The sequence below is a fragment of the Manis javanica genome, chromosome 7 (genome assembly GCF_040802235.1).
Source record: "Manis javanica isolate MJ-LG chromosome 7, MJ_LKY, whole genome shotgun sequence".
Lineage (NCBI taxonomy): Eukaryota > Metazoa > Chordata > Mammalia > Pholidota > Manidae > Manis > Manis javanica.
Window position 1 is genome coordinate 6360003 of NC_133162.1, and position 23517 is coordinate 6383519.

Here is a 23517-nt window from a genome sequence, read left to right on the forward strand (position 1 = left end):
TTGTCACAGCATTTGCAGGTTTCTGTTTCTCAGAAATCATCTTTTATTTTGATAACAGTCACACAAGCTCCATCTCCAGAGGCACCCAGGGCAGAGCTCAGCCTTCCCATTGTGTGTGAGAATCGCAGACATAAGGAACAACATTCCAGCAACCCTGAGTCAGGGCCCAGAGAGCATCCAGGCACGGTTTAGATACCAGTCAAACTATGCACCAGTTCTACAGGGCATTATTTACTTCTTTGTTTCAAATATATATTTTTTATAAATTTCTATTTGTGTCAGTTTGAAATCTTTTGAAACCTGTCTGGCTGCGAGGGAAGCAGGTGCCTGGAGCACAGCCACCAGTGGCTGAGGCATTGTCCAGCGCCCTCAGAAGTGGTCTGACTGGAGGGAGTGAAGAAAAAATGGTTCTCCATGCTTCCTCAACTCAAACTGGAAGGCCCCCCCTCAGCCTCTGCATATCTCAACCCAAGGACTCTGCTCGGGGGAGGCTCCTCCTTACAGCCATCTTTGATCGATCGTCACAGCTAGAAGCAACCCTCCTCTCCTCGGAGACACGCCATCCTTCCAGTGCCTACCTAGCGGCCCTAACCACTTTGGACGAATCGTGATGTCTACCCCTGTCCTTCATGCCAGCTTCTGATCTCTCTGAGTAACTCGAAACCCTGTGAAGCCACGTACTAAATAGAACTCAGTCTTGAATCTCTCACTGTGCCTCAGTAGCACATAGAGTCGTTCAATGACTGAGGGACAGGAGAGACTCAAATAGAATGCCAATGTTTGGAAGAGTAAACACAGAGGAAACCAATAGGTGTCCTTTGTATCCTAAGAGTGAGGAGTCTGAACTAATGGAGAGGATAATGTCTAGCCAGGCAAGGATGGGTATTATTTTCAAATTGCCCTGTGGCCTTGACTTGAATATTCTTAGGTTCTTTTCCTGAAATCCCTATAGCTCCGAGGTGCCTGTGAAGAATGAGAGAAGTGTTCTCTGCCTCACAAGCAGAAACAGCTCAGGACTGGGATGTGAATTATTCAGATAAAAACCCAAATCTTTAAAGAGAAAAAAATGCAATGTTTGTTTACTGAAGACAGAACCAGATAAGAATGCAAAAGAGGAGGGAAACAGTCATTTTATTCACCTTTTGCCCCATCTACAGATGCTCCCCCAGGCGCCCCTCCACCCTCACCTGGCAGCGAGGTATCGACCTGTGCACATTAATAACACATGACCCGACAGGTTGCACCAGCAGTTAGGCTGTGTGCCATCCGGCAACCCACTTGGTCGCGGTCCCACTCACTGTGGCCGTGGGGTCCTTCCTCTCTCCTCCCAATCGTGTGGAGTGGTTCTTTGGCCTCTGTTTCATAGAGCCAGCTTTGGACGTTCGCCAGCATCTCTCCTGCTTTCAAAAGAACTGGGCTGAGAGGGCAATTTGGGACCAGAAAAGTTTTTTTGGAACTTCTTTTGGCGACAAGCCTAAAAGGCCATTAAAGCTAAAAGCCATGTAATTTTTCTGCTGGGCAGAATGGAGTGAGGGTCTGGTTCTACTTATGAAGTGAGATTCCTCCTTTTATGGGGAGTTTGTGGAAGAAACAACCCATTTTGTGTTTTTAGTTTGAAAATTATTTCCTCTGCTCTGCTAGGTGAATAAATAATTGCGCTCCATTATGATGGAAGTAGTCATTTTGTTCCCCTAAGAAGCCCTCTGGCAGCTTGGGAATGACAGATGATAAAGCACCCATGCCGCGTATCAGTAAGTCTTAAGTTTTTCAAGTGTGTATCTTTGAAGAATGTTAAAGAATAAAGACATCCGGTAAAGGTCAAATTCATGTTCTTATTTAAGGACTGTGTTCATTTGACATTTCAGTTGAGGAAAGACAGTTTCTCTGCTACCCGGAGAGGAAGTAAAAGTCGTCTAATGGCAGATGTAGTGCCGCTGTTAAACAAAGCCCTGATATTAATTTCCTCTCTGTTCTAAATCACTCACAGAGAAGATGGCTTGGTCTTTGCCAGATGAAGGAAGACCAGCAGTAAAGGAAAATAAAACATTTCTTTATCCATGAAAAGACAACACAAAAATCACTTTAAATGAAACATTTCTGACACATATCTTTAGTTTCAACACATACACACAAACATACAATCTGAAAAATGGCTTTTGGAGGAAAAAGGAAACAAAATATTGGCAAAACATCCTACAGATCTTAAATTTTGTGTTGACTTGGAGGAATAAAGTGCTTGACAAAGATACTCATGTGAGTTTGGACAGCATGACTTAATTGATACTGTACAGTGGTCAGTCCCTTAGACCAGCTGAAGACCTTGGAGAGAAAAGCCATTGTCAAAAAGAAGCTTGGTTTCTACATCTCTTCTTCCAGTCACTTCATCCGTGGTACAGGATCAGTAAGTGGTCCAGAGGCCTGGCTGGCCAGATTGCCAAGCCAACACTGGCTGCTGCGCCTGCGCAGGGCCAGCCCTGGGAGTGCCAGCCTCTGAGAGCCGCTGGGCACAGACCATCAACACTCCCCCTGCACATCTTGCAGACACTGCCCACCCTGCTGTCCCCCACGCCACAATCCTCCCTGCTCCTTCAGCAGCCACGGGAGCGAGCACGCTTCTGCAGAGTTCAATTCATCTTCTTCTTACAGATTATGTTTAGGGCTGGCTGGCAAAGATCAATGCCTCTCCTGCGCACTTCAGATCAGAGGGGAAATGAGAAGAGATGTTTTCAGTACACTACGGCTGTAACTATTTCCGTACAACTCTGTCTTCCCCACCTCGACCCACGGCAGTTGCCTCATTCAGTCTGCGGCAGGCATTGGTGGGTTGAATTTTATTAAAGAAAAATCACCTACCCCGCTGCCTGCTCTTTGACATGATTATTCCAGCTGAGATATTTTGTTTCTTACAAGATCCTTATTGTACCATCTTTACTCTCCATTTATTGTAAATAACTACATTTTCAAGTTGCCGGAAAAAATTCTTTTATATAAGGCTACTAGTATATCTTTCTTTAAACAACAATAATGTAAACATTTCTTTCAATATCTATAGAGGGAGTAAAGTAGGAAATGATTGTTGTAAAAATGATGCTTTGAATGTAATTTTCAAAAATTCGATTTATCACTTTTTAATAGTATATGCTCTACGCGTACTGTTGATGTGTTATGTAAGAAAGGATTTATTTTTCCTTCATGAAAGAAAAAACCGAGAGTCCAGAATATAGGATTTTAATTGAGCAAGTACTTAAGAGATGTGAGGGCTGCTATGTGTTTGGAGGGGGAGGGAAGGGACAGGGAATGAAAACATCTTGCCTCAACTGGAGGGAGAGAAGAACCAGCGTTCTGAGTTTTGCCTGCGAGGGCCACGTGTGCTGTGGAAAATGTAGGGTCCCGGGTTGTCATCACAAGGGACACTTTCTTTCCTGATGACGACCCTCTGTCAGGGTTGATAAGCAAAGAGAGTCCTCCTCACTCCCCCAAGCATCTCTCTCTTGAAAACTCACAGGGGAGTCTTCACACTGTCATAGTCCATGACTGTTTCTGTTTTAAGAAAATGCGGGACAGGGATGGGAGCCAGCCTACCCAGGGTGCATGTCGAGAAGATCAGGTTTGTGACCTTAGAGGAGCAACTTCATTATAAGTCAAGGGCAGTTCCCACATTCTAGAAAATACCCTGGGAGTGTGCTCGAAGTTCTCTCTCTAGCTCTAACATTACCTAATTCATTGTAAATTATAGTTGTTTGCGATTTGGATATCCTCTGCTGAATGGCGAGCAAAAAAGGCAGTTTCTTAATTCTTTTTTTCAATAAGTCAATACAAAAAAAAATTCCTATGCATTCAAACCTCCTTGGTCTTCCACAATGCCCTTTAATTTGGAAGAAAATGAAGAATTATTACAGAAATCCACCAAAAAACTGTAATGCAAAATAAGCAGAGTTGTTTTTTTTCTGCTAGTGGTGCAATATCTTCTCATGGTTATGTTCTTGAAACATGAATCTGTGATAGTTTAAGAGCTGAATACATAATTCAAAACTGCCCAAGGCCAGCATTAGCTAAAGCAGATGTTTGGGAAAGATGCATGTCTTTATCGGAGGGCTGAGCTGCCCTAATTCGGTCCATTTCACTCTGCCTCACTTCAGACACTTTTTTTCGCAATGACGGAGACTGAGAATGCCCCCCTTAAGGGTACCCCAAGGGGGCCTGTTACACACATGACAATAAAGCTGCCCCAGTGCAGAGCTGGTTGTCTTCCAGGGCTATTCTACATACCAACAGGTGGCATATCACTGAATCCCTGCATCGCACAATGGGAAGACCCTGGGAAGGCCAGCAGGTCTCCTTGATACCTGGGATGTCTACAATAGCCCAGCCAGATGATTGAACACCTGCAGGGTTGGGACGCTTCCAGAGCCACACATTTGCTCTGTGACAGCATAATCCTTACAAGGAAGCAGTTTGAGGGTGGGCTCAAAACACAGCTTTGGAACCCGAGCTCTACCTTGTCTTCATTGTGTGATCCCGAGATAGTTAATGTAACTTCTCTGTGTCTGTTTTCTCTGACATTTCTCAGAGGGTTGTTGCGAGGATCCAATGAGATAATGATGCAAAGCCCTTAACACAATGTCTGACATACTGTAGGGCTAAATGGAAGCCCTACACTTGCCATCATTTAATTTTTAATTGATGTCCTTCTTGTGGAATTTCCACCCTTTGATGCTGGTGGCTCCCTAGAGCTAGCTAATGCACAGAACAAACTTAGTCTCTATTCTACATGCTTATCATCCAGATATTTGAAAATGTTCATAATTATCACCTCTTTTCCCTCCATTCTTTGGACTCTTTATTACAATCACCCCAAATTACTCTCATGTCTTCAAATATCCAGTGTCCTCTGTCACCCCTGGGGTTTTGCACACACGCTGTTTTTTCCCAGCCTCGGCTTCTTCCTGCATCACTTCCATCCCACCTGTGGCCTGATCAAATCCAGCTGATCCTTCAGGCCTCAACCAAGAGGTCCCTTCTTCCTGAAAGCCTTCCCTGATCACTGACATATTTCCCAGTGCCAACTGTCCCTTATTTCCCCAAGCACTACTTCAGTGTTTCAGGAAGATAGAAGGGAAAAATCAGGTGCAGGTGGAGGGGAAAAAAACATACGGATCATTACTTAGAAATAGGCAACATGCAGCAACATGGACACTGAATTAAAGTCACTAACAGAGGATAATATTACTGTTGGTGTAACTTCAGGGCTGTGACTTACTCTCATGGCTGAAAGCACTGTTCTCCACGAGGCAGGGCCAGTGTCTTCTCTGTATTTACTCTCTGGGTCTCAGCCCAGTGCCTGGCAAATAGTTTTCTGCTCACTAGATATTTCTTAAAAATGTCTGTAGACTTCTTTCCCGAGAGCTTACAGCCGCGCTCTTCTGATCTGCCCCAGGGAGTCAGCAGAGCTGCTTCCTTCTCAGCCCCCTTTGCAGGGGAATAAACTGAGAACTAATGAGCCCTGGCTCATGAGGGACAAATCCTAAGTAGTTAGGGGCCCTTCCACGACACCACATGTCTGTCCCTTTCCTTCCCCATTGAGAATGGAAGGCTACACACACACAGCTCAACAAACAAGCAATTAAACTGATATCTGATTGTGGAGAAAATGAGAGTTAGTATGGCCAGGATTCTCACCTGGCCCTGGTTTGCTAGCTCGCTACACACCTGTGGGCAATACATGGCTGTTGACTCTATATATAAAGAGCTCCACCCAATGCTCTGGGCACCACACGGTGGCAGGGCTGCAAGGCTGCAGGAGAGCAGAGCAGAGGCTGGAGTGGTGGCAGCGCCAAGGACAGAGGCCCAGAGGACAGCTGTGCAGACAGACAGAGGGGCCCAGAGGCAGAGACCAGCTTGCTGTGTGCAGACTCGCTCTGAGTGAATGGGATTCTAGTGACTGCCACTGTGGGAATAAAGCTGGGTATAAATAACCCTTTCGCCCTAAGAATGTTTTGCTGTCAATTTATTTGGTCACATTGAATCCATAGTGAACTTGCCCAGGGCTGAAACCCATTGGCAAGACACTGATAAACAGATCTCTCCATAGTCCCTTTCTCCTGTGAAGGGAGAAAGGATTATAACTGCCTTAATTTTACAGAGAGGGTGAAGATGGGAAGGCACCTCTCTGGTGTCAAGCTGTTTTGCCAATGGGTTTCAGCCCCGGGCAAGTTCACTATGGATGCAGTGTGACCAAAAAAATGACAGTAGAACATTCTTGGGGTGAAAGGGTTATACCCAACTTTATTCCCACAGTAGTAGGTCAGTCACTAGAATCCTGTCCACTCAGAGCGAGTCTGCACACAGCAGGCCCATCTCTGCCTCTGGGCCTCTCTGCCCGCACAGCCGTCTCAGTCTCTGTCCTCGGCGCTGCCACCACTCCAGTTTCCTGTCTGCTCTCCTGCAGCCTTGCAGCAGTGCCACCGAGTTGCCCAGAGTGCTGGGTGGAGCTCTTTATGTAGAGTCAATAACCATATATCGCCCACACGTGTGTAGTGAGCTAGCTGAGCAGGGCCAGGTGAGAATCCTGGCCACAGGAACCTTCATTTTATCCACACCTGGAATAAGAAGTCAGAGGCAGTCCCCTTTGTTCCAGCTTAGTCTAACGTTTGGCCTTAGACTGAGTATTACGTTGCCGTCTGAAAACCCGCAGCTCCATCTTCGTAGAGTTTGACGCTGGTCGTGCTGCTCCGCCAGCCGCTCCCTCCTCGGAGCCAGGGCGGTCCTATCATGCAGTGGGTGGGAAACAAACAAAAGCAGGGGGCCATCTCTGTTGTGAAGGCACCTCGCCCGGCCTGTGCAGTGGGGTGGCCTTGACAAAGCCTGCCCTGAGGATAGGAATGGGTCTCCATCTTCCTTTGTCTTCTGGAAATGCTTGGGCCCTGAGCTGACCCTGAGTATTGAGTGTCCAAGTATCTGGAAACAGCTGAAGAGACTTCTGACTGGGGCCAGAGAAACAACTCTTCGTTCCTCTTCGCTCTCCCGTCTCCAGGCCATCCCTCGGATGTAGGAAGCACAAACCAGTGACACCCCTGGACACACAGCAGGTGAAAGCCCGCCGCTGTGCTGTCAGTGCTGAGACCCAGCTGAAAGTGCTCACGACGCTGGCCTGCAGGGTCTGGGGAGACGCACATAAGGAGACCGCAGACCGAGGAGGGAGTCCAGACTGGGAGCCCAGACTCACCAAGCAGGAAGCCTTTTTGGAAGCTATGGCTACCCCACAAGGATTAGTGGGGGAATCCATTTTCCCAGCCACCCCAGTGGACTGTCATCAGCTTGAAAGAAACATGGGAGGGTGGAAAGCGAATCAGCCTCCCTGAAGGAGAGGCACCATCATGAGCTCCAAGGCTGGAGAAAAAGCAGAGTTCACAACAGTGTGGTCCGGCTGGGTTTTGAGCCTTTACCACAGGAAGACTAAAATCAGCGTGTCAGAGGTGACAGTAATTGACCCCTGGGCCAGCCAGGGCAGAAAAGTTCTATGTAAGATCTGTGGCCATTGAACTATAGTAAATGTAAAAGCTTTAAATGATAAACTGATGGACAACAAGTAGCTCCACAGGTAAAAATTTTTATAAAACTTGTTATAAGTTATTCCTACCTATAAATAGTTAAAAGAATTCATGGTTCGTTTAAGTAATTCTTTTTTTATCTCATTGGGACTCCTTTAGCCTGCAGACGAGACGGGGGTGGGGTAGGCCGGAATGGACTGGTTGAGAGAATGCTACGCTGGCATCAGCTAAACAAAGAAAGCAGGAGCTTTGGCTGGATTTTGGGAAAATAAGCGCTATCACTTGCAAACCATTCAGCTCTAGATGTCAAATCTTGATCTGTGAGGTTTGGGGGCTTAGGGAGAAGCCTGCACACATAAAAATATGCTCTCCAGAGTGTAGCCAGGATTACAGAGCTTACTGCAGAGGCCGTAACATACTCCCGGCTTCCTTTTCCTGGGAAATAATGTCACATCGTGACGTTCGTGACTGAAATGGAGTTCCATTGCACAATATTATCATCAGAGCCATCGTCCTCTGCGTCCAGGCATCTGAATTACATCCTCAATATGCCTTCAGGCATATTACATACAATTAGGAAATCTTCTTTAGTAGCTCATTTTTTCCCAAATATGTAATTTTGGCTGAATGATATTAAGGGATTAAAAAAAAAGATATCATTATGTTAACTGAAATTATTACTATTTTAATTTGCCTGCAAAGCCTTTATTTCAAGTATCATTTCTTATAACTTGTAACTCAGTGGGTATCATAATCCTGATAGAATTTTAGCTACTTGATAGCCTGAGACATTCTGGGGGAATCATTCCCAATAGAAAATCAGTTTAATGAGCACTTCCGGTGCTAACTGTGAACAGCTATTTTCCACACTCTTCAAGTGCATGACTAAACCAGGGACTTACGCCACCTTCTTTAATGTAACACCTGGTGTTCTGTTCCCCCCCACTCCTGACCCTGACAATCCTCCCTGAGTAACGCCTAGCCAATTTATGGAATTGATGGACTACAGAAAAAGGAGAGGAGCTGAGCCAGCTTCCCGAAATAGCAAGTTTTAAGATGAATTTCTGGAACAACCACTTTAAGGAGCAATACAATGAAACTTTCTCTTATAATTTTCAACCAGCCAAGCCTTTGCCAAGAGGGTATTATTTGTCGGAGAAAGTGACATCTCTGGGAAGGCGGAAAGCAAGTCCCTGACAGCAATGGAAATACCTAACTGCTCACTATATTTTCTCTTCAACTAAAACATGGTGGAGGCCTGGGACACAGTGTTTTGTAAAATGTTGATCGTATATTCCACACATGGCGCTCTTGCAGTCAAGGTGGTGCTTGGAATTTCTCCCCTCTGCTCCAAACACAGCAATGACAAAATATGCAGCTAGTATTTTACAAATTTAATTATTTAATTATATATTAAATAAATACATATTTTAAAGCACAACCATGCTAAAAAATGAGCTGCTAAACATCCCAATGGAACAGGAACCAAACTACAATCAGAGAGTGCGCTCTGAGCTGGAGGTCTACAAGACTTTGGGCACTAAAGCAGGTAGGAGAATGAAGACTGGATTCTGAGGGCCAGCACGGGAAGAGCATCCCGTGCCCAGTGGGGACTAGAGCTGGGCTTTCCTCATACAACCAAGGGCTGGGTCAGGCTTTACTGTGTGAAAGGAGGCAGAAAAAGCTCCAGTTGCTGTTCCCTGACTGTGGCAGTGGAGGGAGGAAGCGGAAGGAACACACTGGCAGCATGTGGACCAAGCTGCCCGCTGGTCCTGTGTCTGGCCCTGGGACAGCTCCAGTATCACTGTGGGAATGGATGCTGAATTACCAGGTTAAGGCCTGGGGTCTCTGAGAGCTTCTTTGTGTCCACAATAGGTAGACAGGGTGAGAGAAGTATAGAGAGAGGGGGAAACACCATTCTCCATGCACACACAAACTAAAGAACATCAAAGCTCATGAGAAAAAAGTAATCTCAATTACCAAGTTATCAGAACAATCTCAAATATCAGGTTAGTTATTTCTGCTTTAACAAACTTAGTGGCTTAAAACACACAAATGTATTGTCACAGCTTCCTAAATGTATTTAGGAAGTCTACACTGGCTCTCAGTGGGCTAACTTCTGGGGGCCGGCAGGGCTGAGTCCTTCTTGGAGGCTCCAGAGGAGAACCACTACCTTGCCCATCCCGGCTCCTAGAGGCTGCCTGCATTCCTTGGCTCAAGCCAGCAGAGTGGGTTGAGTCCTGCTTACACTGCAACACCCTGAACTCCTCCTCTACCTGCCTCATCCACGTATGAGGATGCAGGTGATTATATCAGGCCTGCCCGGATAATCCAGGATATTCTCTCTGCCTTAAAAGCTGATTAACAGCCTTGATTCTATCTGCAGCCTTAACTCTCCTTTTCCAAGTAATATAAAACATTCACTGGTCCCAAGGACTAGGACATAAATACCTTTGCAGGAGGACATCATCCTGCCTACCACATCAGGAGACCTATTTACTCCTGAAAATGGAAGTCATAGAGCAATCTCAAAATGACTTTTAAATAACTGTAAAATCCCCAAAAAGATAAAAGAAGGACCACCACCAATTTAAAGAAAAAGAAAATAAAAGGAAGAAACTGAAGGCTGACCAGTAGAAAATGAACCTCTGGATATTGGAGTAGACTTGATAAAATGGCTATCTCGACTGTTCTAATCTCCTACCAGCATGTTTTCCTGGATTGAAAAGCCTAGGCAATGAAAATCAAACCAAACCTACATTTCCAGACTCCCTTGCAGCTAAAGAAGCCAATCAGATGCACTCTTATGAAACGTGAATGTGGAATGTAGTTCCCTGGAGGGGGAGACAGTGATTCAGAAGCATCCATTTTCCTCTTGTGGATTTGGCAGGCAGTGCGTGACCCTGAAGTCGAAAGTTCTGGACGCAATTCCTCCTCAGCGGATGGCAGCCTAGGTGGCCACTTCCTGGAGCCAACAACTGCAGGTGGTGGCCTCCTAAGGCCTGAAAACCAGCAGAAGTCAGAGATCTGTACTGATTCTGACTGTGGCAGTTAGCGCCGCAGCTTTCTGATTCAGTGCTCCTTGAAGACAGGTTCTGCAAAATTGTCCTGGGAGTCATTCTTTGAGGTCGGGAGAACCTGATCTTTTAAACCTTCTAGTGAATGTTTAAGTTCTGAATTCCCTAGAGAGCATCCCTTTCTGCCTAAAATAGTGAAAATGACTTCTATTATTTACAACAGAACACTGACTGGTATGTGCACAGCACACTTTTCCCAAAATTGGGGGCAGAATGATAATAATTGTGCTTTCTTCACAAGATTTAGTGATATTCAATTATCTTTCTCCTCTACCATTATAAATTAGCTACTGTGTACAGGTAATCAAGTTGTGTAGTAACTAAACTTTAAATTATAAATGAGTGAATTTCCAAAGTTAAAAGTATATTACTAGACAGCTGGAAAGAGAGAAAAATCACTCTCTAGGGAACACCAGCATTTCATTTTTCATTTTAAGTAAATAAGTACCTTAGAATTGGGAAAAATAGAAATAATTCTTATGTAATAGGAACCACAGTAACACTTAGATAATGGTATTTACAAATGATCTCTTTCTAATTTCTGGACGGCATGTCAGGGTAGCAAGAAAGAATCTATTTTTTTGATGACCTATTTATTCCAAGTGGGAAGGAAGAAGCTCGAGACTTCCGCTTTTTCCATTTCCTGTCATCAGAAAATGAGTTACATGGTCACTTGGGGAGGGCTTAACCAGCCATGCCCAGTGCTGTCATGGGAAACTTATCCTCCACTCAAAGAATTCTTCATGAGTGTGGGTGGATCAAGGTAAGAACCTAGTCCACAATGTTCTTTGTTTTTTTCGGTCCTGCTAATTAGAAAAATAACAATGGCTCCTTTGATTTGTTTAGCAGAATCAAAATAGCTGAGCATTTACCCCTAGAGAAAAGTCACCAGCCATTGCTATCATTATCATTTTTTCCCTATAACCAAAGAAAATTCCAAACTTCAAAGCTTGGATTTACTTCTGTAGTTTTCTCACATACTTATCACAAATTGAGACTTATACCACATCATCTTTTTATTTTGAGATCATGACATGAACCCATCCAGAGAATAATAGACTACCATTAACTTTTCTTCCTAGCAATTGTTTCTGTAAGAAATTTCTATTTTCTTGAAAATCAGTTTTTCCAAAACCATATATATTGCCACAGAGAATCATGAGATGACAACAATAGTTGAAGAAAAAAAATAATTTTTTAAGGGAGAAAAATCTGAAAAGAAAGCATCAGTTATTTAATTGAAAAATGTCTTCTGGTGTTGCAACCAGATAGCTTTCATAAGATACAGCATCCCCATCCCTAGGGCATTGTGATGGCACAGGTGACACGGCCCTGAGGTGGGGGAGGGTGTACCTTGGGAAGGACATTGAAAATACATGCACCCTCAACTCTCCCCAATACCAATTAAGCTGTGGGAAAATAGGTTTACCCATGCTTATTTGGGATTTTCATCTAAAATTCATTTTATAGCTCAAATCTGGCTAGGTATTCTTAGGACAGAAATATGCAGAAATTCTCATCTAGAAGTACTGCTGAGTAGGGGATCAGAAGGTAAGAAAAGTGCAAGAATGTGTAAGCATAAAAAAATCAAAATATAGTCAAGCACCTAATTGGCCAACTGCCTACTACCACTTCAACACTCGGATCTTCCTGGCTACTTGCACAGTATTGTTAAAGTAGAATAAATCATTTGACATGACTAGGTTTTAGGAAAATATGTGAGAGTCATTCAGGCAAAAAATCAGTTTGAAATAGATGAAACTTTCCATCTGAGTGGCTTCTACAAGGAGACAATGTTTCTAGGAGTGCAGTTCTTTAAATCTTGTTTTAAAATAAATACCTTAATGTATAAATCATGCCAGTTGTAAAGGCACTTCAATTTTATTTTCCTTTAGTTTTGAGGTTTTGGAATTGCTCTATGCAGTTCCAAGTAAAAGCTCTTAGATAAAACTTATGGTGAAAATCACTGTCACAAATGTGCAAGTACAACTATAAATTTATACAACACTCAAGCTGTTTGTAGTTTGCAAAATTTGCTAATAAAATGCAAAAGTAGGGTTTCCATTTAACACTCTGGCACTGGCGCTGTGTGCATATCTTGGCAAAAGGCAAAAGACGGAAAATTCCATGCATAGAGAATCTTTTGTGATTGCGACAGTTTGCTAATATCTTAATGAGTGAATTATGATAATTATGGAAATCTTAGCTTTATGTTATTTGTGAAGTGTGTGTGTGACAGCCTTCCCAAGCAAACACAGCATTCTGATTCAGCAGCATTCAATGAGGAACATTTCTGTGCTGATAATACAAAATGGATCTTAAACGGCTGCATATTAATCAAATTCATTAATGTACATTCATTAATTTGTATATATAACAGCCAAATTGGGAATATGGAGTTTGCTGACTTTGCACAAAAAATACCTACATTAATGAATGCTGAAACTTCAACATGAGTAATAGCTTTAAAAATATTTTCATAAAGCAAAATTCTAAGGGGTAATACTGATAATTATTTTCTTTTTAATATTTCAACTTTGATTTCATTTTGTGTTATTTAGCTTTAAGTGGAAAAAATAAATATGGGAGAAAACAATTAAGAAATAAAGGGTAAGCCCAAAAAATTGAGAATACTGGGCAGCATTAATATTAAATTTCCTACCTCTCCTTCAAATCACTTAATTTAAAAATAGGTTCAGGGCACCTTAGTTGTGATCAAATTGCTATGTAGCAAAGAAACATGGATTTGCAGCTACATTAGGAAAGAGCCTTTCATTTCCTATATGGGACTGGGGGCTGGGAGGAGCCTGGTGAAGGAAAATACAGGATTGGGGGTGTATCTGTATACTTGCATGTCTGAAACTGATGGAAAAGTTTTACATTTCTTTGTAAGTCAGGGGAGTTGAGACTTGTGTTAACAACTGATGACTAGTGTTGGCTTCAGCAACACATATACTAAAATTGGAATGATACTGAGATTAGTATGGCCCCTGCACAAGGGTGACATGCAAATTCATGAGGCCTTCCATGTTTTCTAGACAAGGTAACTATGTGATGTGAAGGGTGCTAACTGACTTGACTGTGGTGATCATTTCAAAATGTATACATATCACACTGTACACTTTAAATGCATACTTTTACTCATGAATTATTTGTTCATAAATTTGTTTAAAAAAAGGAACAAAATCAATGAATACCTTTCTCACATGTTACTTTTTACCCTCTTCTAATAAATTACTTTTTACTGCTGCTGTTAATTCCTTGGAAGGCAAGAATCCTTTCTTTGCCCTCTATAGCACTTCCCACTGTACCTGGCATGGAGTATAAGCTCAATGAATATTGAATTTAAAATAATTATTGCACAAAGCAAAATACAATAAGAGTTATAAGAGAGATATAAACATAATATCTACAGGGTCAGAAGAGTCACTGCAGGGCAACACTGGCAGGGCTTCAGGTCAGAGGCTGCGTGCTGATCTGGAAGCTTGTTGAGGGCAGGGTTCCTCAGTTCCTTTGTCTGCCCCTGACACCTGCTCTGTGCTCTGTTTGTGTCTCACAGGTGCTGAGAGCAGGACATTCTAAGTGGGGAAAGTCAATTACACAATGGATGGAAGGTAGGAATTTTTAGGTGGTGCTGGGTGAGAATAGTTGGCCCAGAACAGCATGACTCAAAGGACTCTGGGTGTTCCACAGAAACCCTGTGAAATTCCGGGCAGCAAAAGACTAGTGTGACATACTGTTTGGGTCTAGACATACTGAGTTTTTTATTATTATTATTATTATTAAAGTATCATTGATATACAATCTTATGAAGGTTTCATACAAACAACATTGTGGTTTCAACATTCACCCATATTATCAAGTACTCACACCCCACCCCCTTTTCACTCACTGGAAGATGCTATAGAATCATTATTTGTCTTCTCTGTGCTGTACTGCCTTCCCTGCAACCTACTATATTGTGATTGCAAATTATAAAACCCCTTAATTCTTTTCTCTCTCCCTACCTCCCCTCCCCAACCCCTGCCCTTTGGTAATTGTTAGTCCCTTTTCGGAGTCTGTGTGTCTGCTGCTGTTTTGTTCCTTCAGTTTTGCTTTGTTTTTATACTTCACAAATGAGTGAAGTTATTTGGTATTTGTCTTTCTCCACCTGGCTCATTTCACCCTAGCTCCATCCATGTTGCTGCAAATTGTAGAATTTCTTTTCTTTTTATGGCTGAATAATATTCCATTGTGTATATGTACCACCTCTTCTTTATCCATTCATCCACATTGATGATGTGACACTTAGGTTGCTTCCATATCTTGGCTATTGTAAATAGTGCTGTAATAAGCATAGGGGTGCATATATCTTTTTGAATCTGGGATCATTTTCTTCAGGTAAATTCCTCAGAGTGGAATTCCCAGGTCAAATGCCATTTCTATTTTTAGTTTTCTGAGGAACCTCCATATTGCTTTCCACAGTGATTGAACCAATTTACATTCCTACCAAAAGGGTACGAGGGTTCCCCTTTCTCCACATCCTCACCAGCAATTGTTGTTTCTTGTCTTTTGGGTGTTGGCCATCCTAACTTGGTGTGAGGTGATATCTCATTGTGGTTTTAATTTGCATTTCCCTGATAATTAGCGATCCCTGATAACAGGCACCTTTTCATGTGCCTGTTGGCCATCTGAATTTCTTCTTTGCAGAACTGTCTGTTCATATCCTCCACCCATTTTTTAATTGGGTCGTTTGCTTTTTGGTTGCTGAGGCTTGTGAGTTCTTTATATATTTTTGATGTTAACCCCTTGTTGGATATGTCATTTCCAAATATATTCTCCCATACTGCAGGTTGCCTTTTTGTTCTGTTGATGGTGTCCTTTGCTGTACAGAAGCTTTTTAGTTTGATGTAGTCCCACCTGTTCATTTTTTATTTTCCCTTGCCCAAGGAGATGTGTTCAGCCAAAAGCTTCTCATGTTTATATTCAAGAGATTTTTGAATATGTTTGCTTCCATGAGTTTTATGGTTTCATGACTTACATTCAGGTCTTTGATCCATTTTGAGTTTACTTTTGTGTATGGAATCAGACAATAATCCAGTTTCACTCTCTTATTTGTAGCTGTTCAGTTTTGCCAACACCAATTGTTGAAGAGGCTGTCTTTTCCCCATTGTATATTCATGACTCCTCTGTGGTATATTAATTGGCCATATATGATAAATGTGGGTTTATATTTGGGCTCTTAATTCTGTTCCATTGATCTATGGGTCTGTTCTTGTGCCAGTACCAAATTGTCTTGATTACTGTGGCTTTGTAGTAGAGCTTGAAGTTAAGGAACATAATCCCCCCAACTTTGTTCTTCCTTCTCAGGATTGCTTTGGCTACTCAGGGTCTTTTGTGGTTCCACATGAATTTTAGAACTATCTGTTTTAGTTCATTGAAGAACGCTGTTGGTGTTTTGATTGGGATTGCACTGAATCTATAGATTGCTTTAAGCAGGATGGTCATTTTTACAATATTAAATCTTCCTATCCATGAGTACAGGATGTATTTCCATTTACTGGTATCTTTAATTTCTCTAATGAGTGTCTTGCAGTTTTCAGAATATAGGTCTTTCACCTCCTTGGTTAGGTTTATTCCTAGGTATTTTATTATTTTTGATGCAATTGTGAATGGCATCGTTTTCCTGATTTCTCTTTCTGCTAATTTTTTGTTAGTATCTAGGAATGAAACATATTTCTATGTATTAACTTTGCTGAATGCAGTTACTAGTTCTAGTAGTTTTTTGGTGGATTCTTTAGGGTTTTGTATGTACGATATCATGTCATCTGAAAACAGTGACAATTTAACTTCTTTCTTACCAATTTGGATGCCTTTTATTTTGTGTGTGCTGTCTGACTGCTACGGCTGGGACCTCCAGTACTATGTTGAATAAAAGTGGGGAGAGTGGGCATCCTTATCTTGTTCCCAGTCTTAGAGGAAAAGCTTTCAGGTTTTCACTGTTAAGTATGATGTTGGCTGTGAGTTTGTTATATGGCCTTTATTATGTTGAGGTAGGTACCCTCTATACTCATTTTTTTGAGAGTTTTTATCATGAATGGATGTTGAATTTTGTCAAATGCTTTTCCAGCATCTATTGAGATGATCATGTGATTTTTGTTGTTCTTTTTTGTCGATGTGCTGTATGATGGATTTTTGAATATTGTACCATCTTTGCATCCCTGAAATAAATATCTCTTGGTCATGATGGATGACATTTTCAATGTATTTTGAATTTTTGCTAATTTTTTTTGAGGATTTTTGTTTTGCATCTTTGTTCATCAGGGATATTGGTCTATAATTTTCTTTTTTGTGGTGTCTGTCCATTTTTGGTATTAGAGTGATGCTGGACTCATAGAATGAGTTTGGAAGTATTCCCTCCTCTTCTACTTTTTGGAATACTTTAAAGGAGGTTGGGTATTAGCTCTTCTTTAAATGTTTGGTAAAATTCAGCTGTGAAGCCATCTGGACTAGGAGTTTTGTTCTTGGGTAGTTTTTTGATTACCAGTTTGATTTCATTGCTGGTAGTTGGTCTGTTCAGATTTTCTGTTACTTCCTGGGTCAGTCTTGGAAGGTTGTATTTTTCTAGAAAGTTGTCCATTTCTTCTAGGTTGTCCAATTTGTTGGCAATTTTTTATAGTATTCTCTAATAATTCTTTGTATTTCAGTGGTATCCATTTGTGATTTTTCCTTTTTCATTTCTGATTCTATTTATATGTATACACTCTCTTTTTTCTTGATAAGTCTGCTTAGGGGTTTACCTATTTTGTTTATTTTCTGAAAGAACCAGCTCCTGGTTTCATTTTCTATTTTTTTCTCAATCCTATTTATTTCTGCTCTGATCTTTATTATATCCCTCCTTCTACTGACTTTGCACCTCATTTGTTGTTCTTTTTCTTGTTTCATTAATTGTGAATTTAGATTGTTCATTTGGGATTGTTTTTGTTTCTTGAGGTAGACCTGAATTGCTACATACTTTCCTTTTATAACTGCCTTCACTGCATCCCACAGGTGTTGGGCTGTTGAGTTGTTTTCATTTGTCTCCATATGTTGCTTGATCTCTGTTTTTATTTGGTCATTGATCCATTGATTATTTAGGAGCATGTTGTTAAACCTCCATGTGTTCATGGGCTTTTTTGTTTTCTTTGCATAATTTATTTCTAGTTTCATACCTCTGTGGTCTGAGAAGTTGGTTGGCACAATTTCAATCCTTCTGAATTTACTGAGGTCTTTTTGTGACCCAGTATATGATCTATTCTGGAAAACATTCCATGTACAATTGAGAAGAAGGTGTATCCTGCTGCTTTTGGATGGAGAGTTCTTTAGATGTCTGTTAGGGTCATCTGTTCTAATGTGCTATTCAGTGCCTGTGTCTCCTTACTTATTTTCTTTCTGGTTGATCTGTCCTTTGGAGTGAGTGGTGTGTTGAAGTCTCCTAAAATGAATGCATTGTGTTCTATTTCCCCCTTTAATTCTAAATTTGTTTCACATATTTAGGTGCTCCTAATAGGGTGCATAGATATTTATAATGGTTATATTCTCCTGTTAGACTGATCCCTCTATCATTATGTAACTAAGTTTTCTTATTAATTAGGAGGTATCTGCCAATTTTCTGACTTGCTTAAGAATACTGCTGCACATCAGTATTCTCCAGAACTCTAGTGAGTTCTGTGAAGTATGAAGAGGGAGGGGGAAAAGTTCTTTAAGTTTGTAAAATGCTTCCTGTTCTCTTGTGCTCTATGATTTATAAGGTACATACACATACCAAGGGCTCTGAGAAGTCTTGTCCTGAAGACACCTATATACTTTTTATAAACTGAGTACTTCCCAAAATTATCTGAGCATGGGACCAATTTTTCCATGATATCTACTTACAGTTCCTGGGACACTACTGCTGCTGCATGTCTACAATTCCTCTCCTAAAAGTTCTCTTGCGCTCTGTTGGCTGTAAGAGTCATAAAGCTGTATATAAGAGATCCAAAGGGGATCGCTGGCACATACCTGTGCCTTGAAGAACAAACTTCAATTATTTCGATAAGTGGGAAACTTTCCTGTATTTAGTGAACTTCTCACCTTCACTTGCTATCCCATCTTTGTCTGCAACCCTCATCCTAGCAAAATTCTCTTGTGTATCTCCTATAAATTTCTTGTCCAAGAGGGTTCCACACTCATTATTATGTTTCTCTCCTCAAAATGATCCAATTGACACCTCAGCTTTCCCTTCTCTAGACTCATATTATTCTCTATTTTTCTTTCAAACATCTCAAGTCGTGGCTCCATTTTGTTGTTCCTGAGATATAAGTGACATATAACATTATTTTAGTTTCAGGAATACAACATAATGATTCAGTATCTGTATATATTATGAAATGACTACCACAGTAAGTTAACATCTCTCACCACACAAATTCTTTTTCTTGCATTCCTACCAACTTACATTCCCACCAACAGTACACAAGGGGTCCCTTTTCTCTACATCCTTCCAACACTTGTTACTTCTTGTCTTTTTTGATAATAGCCATTCTAACAGATGTGAGGTGTTATCTCATATGGTTCTGATTTGTATTTCCATGATGGTTGTGGCTGCTTCCTCCTCCACTCCAGGATCCTTTACATGTTTAAGTCCCATATGTTTCTTACTTCACTTCAGGATCCTTTTAGATCCTCAGAAGGAAAGGAATGTAAAACTGAGAATGCTCAATCACTGAACATCTGACCAGCATTGAATGTATCTCCCACATGCAAAATTAAGTACTTCATTACTGACTCGTATTGAATATTAGACATCTGATTGCTACATTAAGTCTGGTTAAACTAAACACTTCCCATCTTATACTCAGGCAGTTTATTTTTCTTTCTTAAGTTTCCATTTTTTTCATTGGTCCCTATTGAGTCTCTTCTCCCACTCAGGTGACTTTTGATTCTTACACTATATTGTAATAATATTTCTTAAGATGATGATTGATAATTCTATTTCTTTAGTTATACAGTCTCTTTAGATACAGGTAAAATTGATTCACATAATAAGATCACCCTCGTACCTTGCACGCCCATATACTTTCTCAAGTGGAAAAGAAAGGGCCAGGTTTCTAGGCTAGAGGTTACACACACCTTCAGCCCTCTGCAATCAGGAATCTGGGTAGGCCAGCCACGGGGGTGTGACCCACGTGGCTACCATCATTTGTGTCTGCTGAAGAAGGAAATCATTTAGAAACATGCCTGCCTTACATAAATTCTGCCTTGGCCCCCCTGGGATGAGACTGAGTATACTCTCTGTTGTTACAGACCGGATGAAATAACGGGAAGAACACTGGAGTCAAGAGAAGGCTTGACTTCAAGTCCTAGATCCAGTCACTCAGTAGCTATATGGCAATGGGAAAATGAACTGATCAGTGTCCCCATTTTCTCATCTGTAAACTGAAATGCCATCATTTAAAAGCCCACTACAAATCATTACATATGACAGCATGTATTTGCTCCAAATTGCTCCGGAAATTCTAGAAGCCCCATGAAAGGGCTTGAGAGTCATTGGGTGTGAACTGAAAAGGCTGCCTCTAGACCCTCCACCCCCATCTCCGGCCCCCACAGACACTTTGAACAGAGCAGGAACACCTTTGTCTGTTTTGCGAATTAGGCTTCCAAGTAAGAATTCTGTTGAAAGATTTCACTGACAAAAAGGGGAAGATGGTTGAGAACCACTGAGACAAATTATCAATCCAAGTAATTACGATAATTACAAAGTGATGATTTCAGATTTGTGCATATAGTATTCAGATTTGGAATTTCAAATACCCATTATTTATAAGTTTGTACATTTATATGTGTAATGTACAAGTTCTAAAAGTAGACCTTGGTAGCATATAAAATCTTCTGCTTTTCACAACATGGCCATGAAAACCTATGCTTTGATTCTCAAAAGATGGTGGCTTGGTATTTTGTTCTTCAGAAATAAACATATCAAGTGATGCTGTTCATTAAATTGCATGGTACGAAACAGTACCGTACATGACACATACGCCTGACCAACACAACCAAACATTAAGCTGCACAACATGAGTTCTCTTAATTATTAGCTGTCATATTGAGATTAAATTGGGCATTAAATTAAGTTTAAAGAGAGATTAAATTGTGACACAAGGTAAAGACACTGTAGGCATTGCAAATAAAAGGCAATTATTCAGAATAAAATCACAGGATTAAGGATCAGAATGTTTGTCTGCTTTCAAACTTAAATCTAAGTTTATTCTGGTCTGAAATAGGGATGAAATGGTGAATTTCATTATCTTAGTCTCTTAATTTTGGAAATCTAGTTTATCATTCCTTGCCTATGGTTGAAGTTTTCTAATGCAATGCTGATTAATTTTTAATTCCGATATCAGGAAGTCTCCATCAGTCTATACCATATTTTATGCTTTCATGTAATTATTTTCTCTACCTAAGTGCTCTCTTAGTAGATAAATTCTTCAGGCCAGCTTAATATTGAGTTTCTCAATCTCTATTTTTTAATTAACTTACTTTAATTAACTTTTCCTCTTCAACCCTTGCACATCCCCCACTAGCCAAAAAGATTTTGTCAAGCTTTAAGTTGTGTAAGTCTTATTATGAAAATAGTGTGTAGAATAGTCTTGACCACACTGTGGAGTTTACTCTGGAAATTTCAACATGCCCCTCCACCTATTCGGTCTCCCTCCTCCTGTTTGAAGATCGCCAAGGGAACATAATATTAAGAACATGACGTCAGGCCTGCTACTTAATAGTGCAGCCCACAGACTAGCCTTCTTGGGGCCAGAGTTTATGGAGTCCTCATGAATTGTATCTTCATCAGAAATGCCTTTTCCTAAATGTATAAAAAAATAAAAATAAAAACATTGAACTTACCCAACGTGTATAAATAATGCAAACTATTTTCTTTCAGAAATGAAATGATAAATTCACCACTTACTGGCATAATCAATGCTGGAAATATTGTGATAATCTTGTAACTTTAATGTTTAAAAGCTTGGAACTTTTAAGCTTCCAAGATGAAATGCTGTTCCCAGGATGGAAGTGCCACATTTTTATGCCAAATCTTTCCTCTTTTTATGCCCTTCTAGGACGTAGTTCTAGTCCATGATTTGTATTTAGGTCTGGCATGGATTTTGAAATTTTATTAAAGGGAACAAATCCAGTTTCTGTTGATCTCTTCATAGAAGCCTTTCTACCCCTTCAGATCGCCTGGCGACCTCATTCATGAGTTGGGGAATGCACGGCGCCTTGGAGCAGTCCGGGCCTCTGGAACCTAAGTCATCTGTTCTGCACAGGAAGCTGAATGTTAAGACCCTCAACAAACACTTTCAAAACAGAAGCTTGTTTACAAAGTGACTCCCAAAGCCAGCAGTCTCTCTGCCAATGCGTGTCTGTCAAATGTCCAAGATCTGAGGTGCCACAGCAGCTTCGGTTTTCCACGTTTCCCAGGCCACACTGCCTGGGGAGAAAATAACCTCAATGACAGTCACAAAACAGATTTCTCTAGTCCTACCCCCCACAGAGTCAGAAACACTCTCTGCTGTTTGCAGGTTCCTCCCCTTCCTTTCCAGCTGCTGTGGATGGGCCTCCTGCTGCTCTGCCGCCCCCCCCCCCATTCCAGGCTTTAACAGGTGGACACCCCTCACATCAAAATGATACAGCTCTGTACTGGGGTACCACGTGAGCCTCACCCTCCTTCTAAACCCACCTCCTCGTCCTCCACCCAGGAGCGCAGTCCTGCCATGCTCTGCTTTGCATTTACTTCTAGGCGAGACAGCACTGAGGTGAAGGGGTGGAGGGAGGAGGGCAGAGGTGGGCCAACAGGTGGAGGGGGGCAGGCTGAGGGCATAGCAGAAGCGTCTCGTGAACCCACGCACTTTGGCAGTTTATCTTACCCAAATGCCCAAATCAGTATCTCAAAGAAGTCTTCCAGGCTCAGAAGCAAGACGTACTGTGGCAAATCCATCTCCAAGTCTCTAGAATTCCGATGGATTCCGGAGTCCCTTAGACCTTCCACAGACTGGCACCTGCGGAAACCGCCCAGGCGGTCGGGTTTTACTCAGCCCCCGCCCACTGTGAGAAGTCATCCTGCCCCCCAAGGAGCTGCTCCCAAGTTCCGGGGTCCCTCGGTGCCAACATCTGAGCGGGCTGCGGCCCTGAATCCTCCGGGGAGCCTGGCCCTGGCACTCAAGCGGGGCCCCACAGCGCCAAAAGCGTGCCCAGTCTCGAAGGGGGACTCCGCGGCCAGCGCCTCCTGCAGCGGCGTGCTGGGCCGCTGGGGACAGATAATCTGGGTGATGGCAGTGGACAACGGCCTCCAGCTCAGGAGCCAGGCAAGAAGGACCCGTGACTGCCTGGCAAAGACTGCCAGGTAACGGCTTCAGGGCAAAGGCTGCTGGGTAATGGCTCCTGGGCAAAGACTGTGGGTAACGGCTTCAGGGCAAAGACTGCCGGGTAACGGCTTCAGGGCAAAGATTGCTGGGTAGTGGCTCCTGGGCAAAGACTGCCGGGTAATGGCTTCAGGGCAAAGGCTGCTGGGTAATGGCTCCTGGGCAAAGACTGTGGGTAACGGCTTCAGGGCAAAGACTGCCGGGTAATGGCTTCAGGGCAAAGACTGCTGGGTAATGGCTCCTGGGCAAAGACTGCCGGGTAACGGCTTCAGGGCAAAGGCTGCCGAATGGCCCCTGGGTAACTGGTTGCACGGCAAAGCCTGCAGGGTAATCGCCGGGTGATGGCGTTGCTCGCTGGCTTGGGCAAAGCCTCGATCAACTGCAGGATGGCCGCGTGGGACCTATTTCCTCATGGGGCACAACCCTGGGGAGTGCCCCCCATCTGTGAAGCCCCCCACCGAACACACTGACATACTT

At 42.2% G+C, this 23517-nt stretch overlaps 1 long non-coding RNA gene and 1 other non-coding gene across 3 annotated transcripts in view; one reads left to right on the top strand and one right to left on the bottom strand.

Annotated features, from left to right (window-relative positions):
- Positions 1 to 23086, bottom strand: part of LOC140850543 (uncharacterized) — a 55763-nt gene extending 32677 nt beyond the window's left edge. The window contains exons 1-3 of one of the 2 annotated variants that reach the window (XR_012133476.1): positions 22546 to 23086; positions 21588 to 22109; positions 20899 to 21482 (exon numbers count right to left, since the gene is read on the bottom strand). This is a non-coding gene — a long non-coding RNA (uncharacterized lncRNA). Of the gene's footprint in view, positions 1 to 20898; positions 21483 to 21587; positions 22110 to 22545 lie in introns of those variants that run through there. The other variant, XR_012133475.1, reaches the window with a different exon arrangement.
- Positions 13559 to 13662, top strand: LOC118971186 (U6 spliceosomal RNA). Its single transcript, XR_005059519.2, has one exon. It is a non-coding gene; the product is annotated as a U6 spliceosomal RNA (small nuclear RNA).
- Positions 23087 to 23517: the final 431 nt, after the last annotated feature.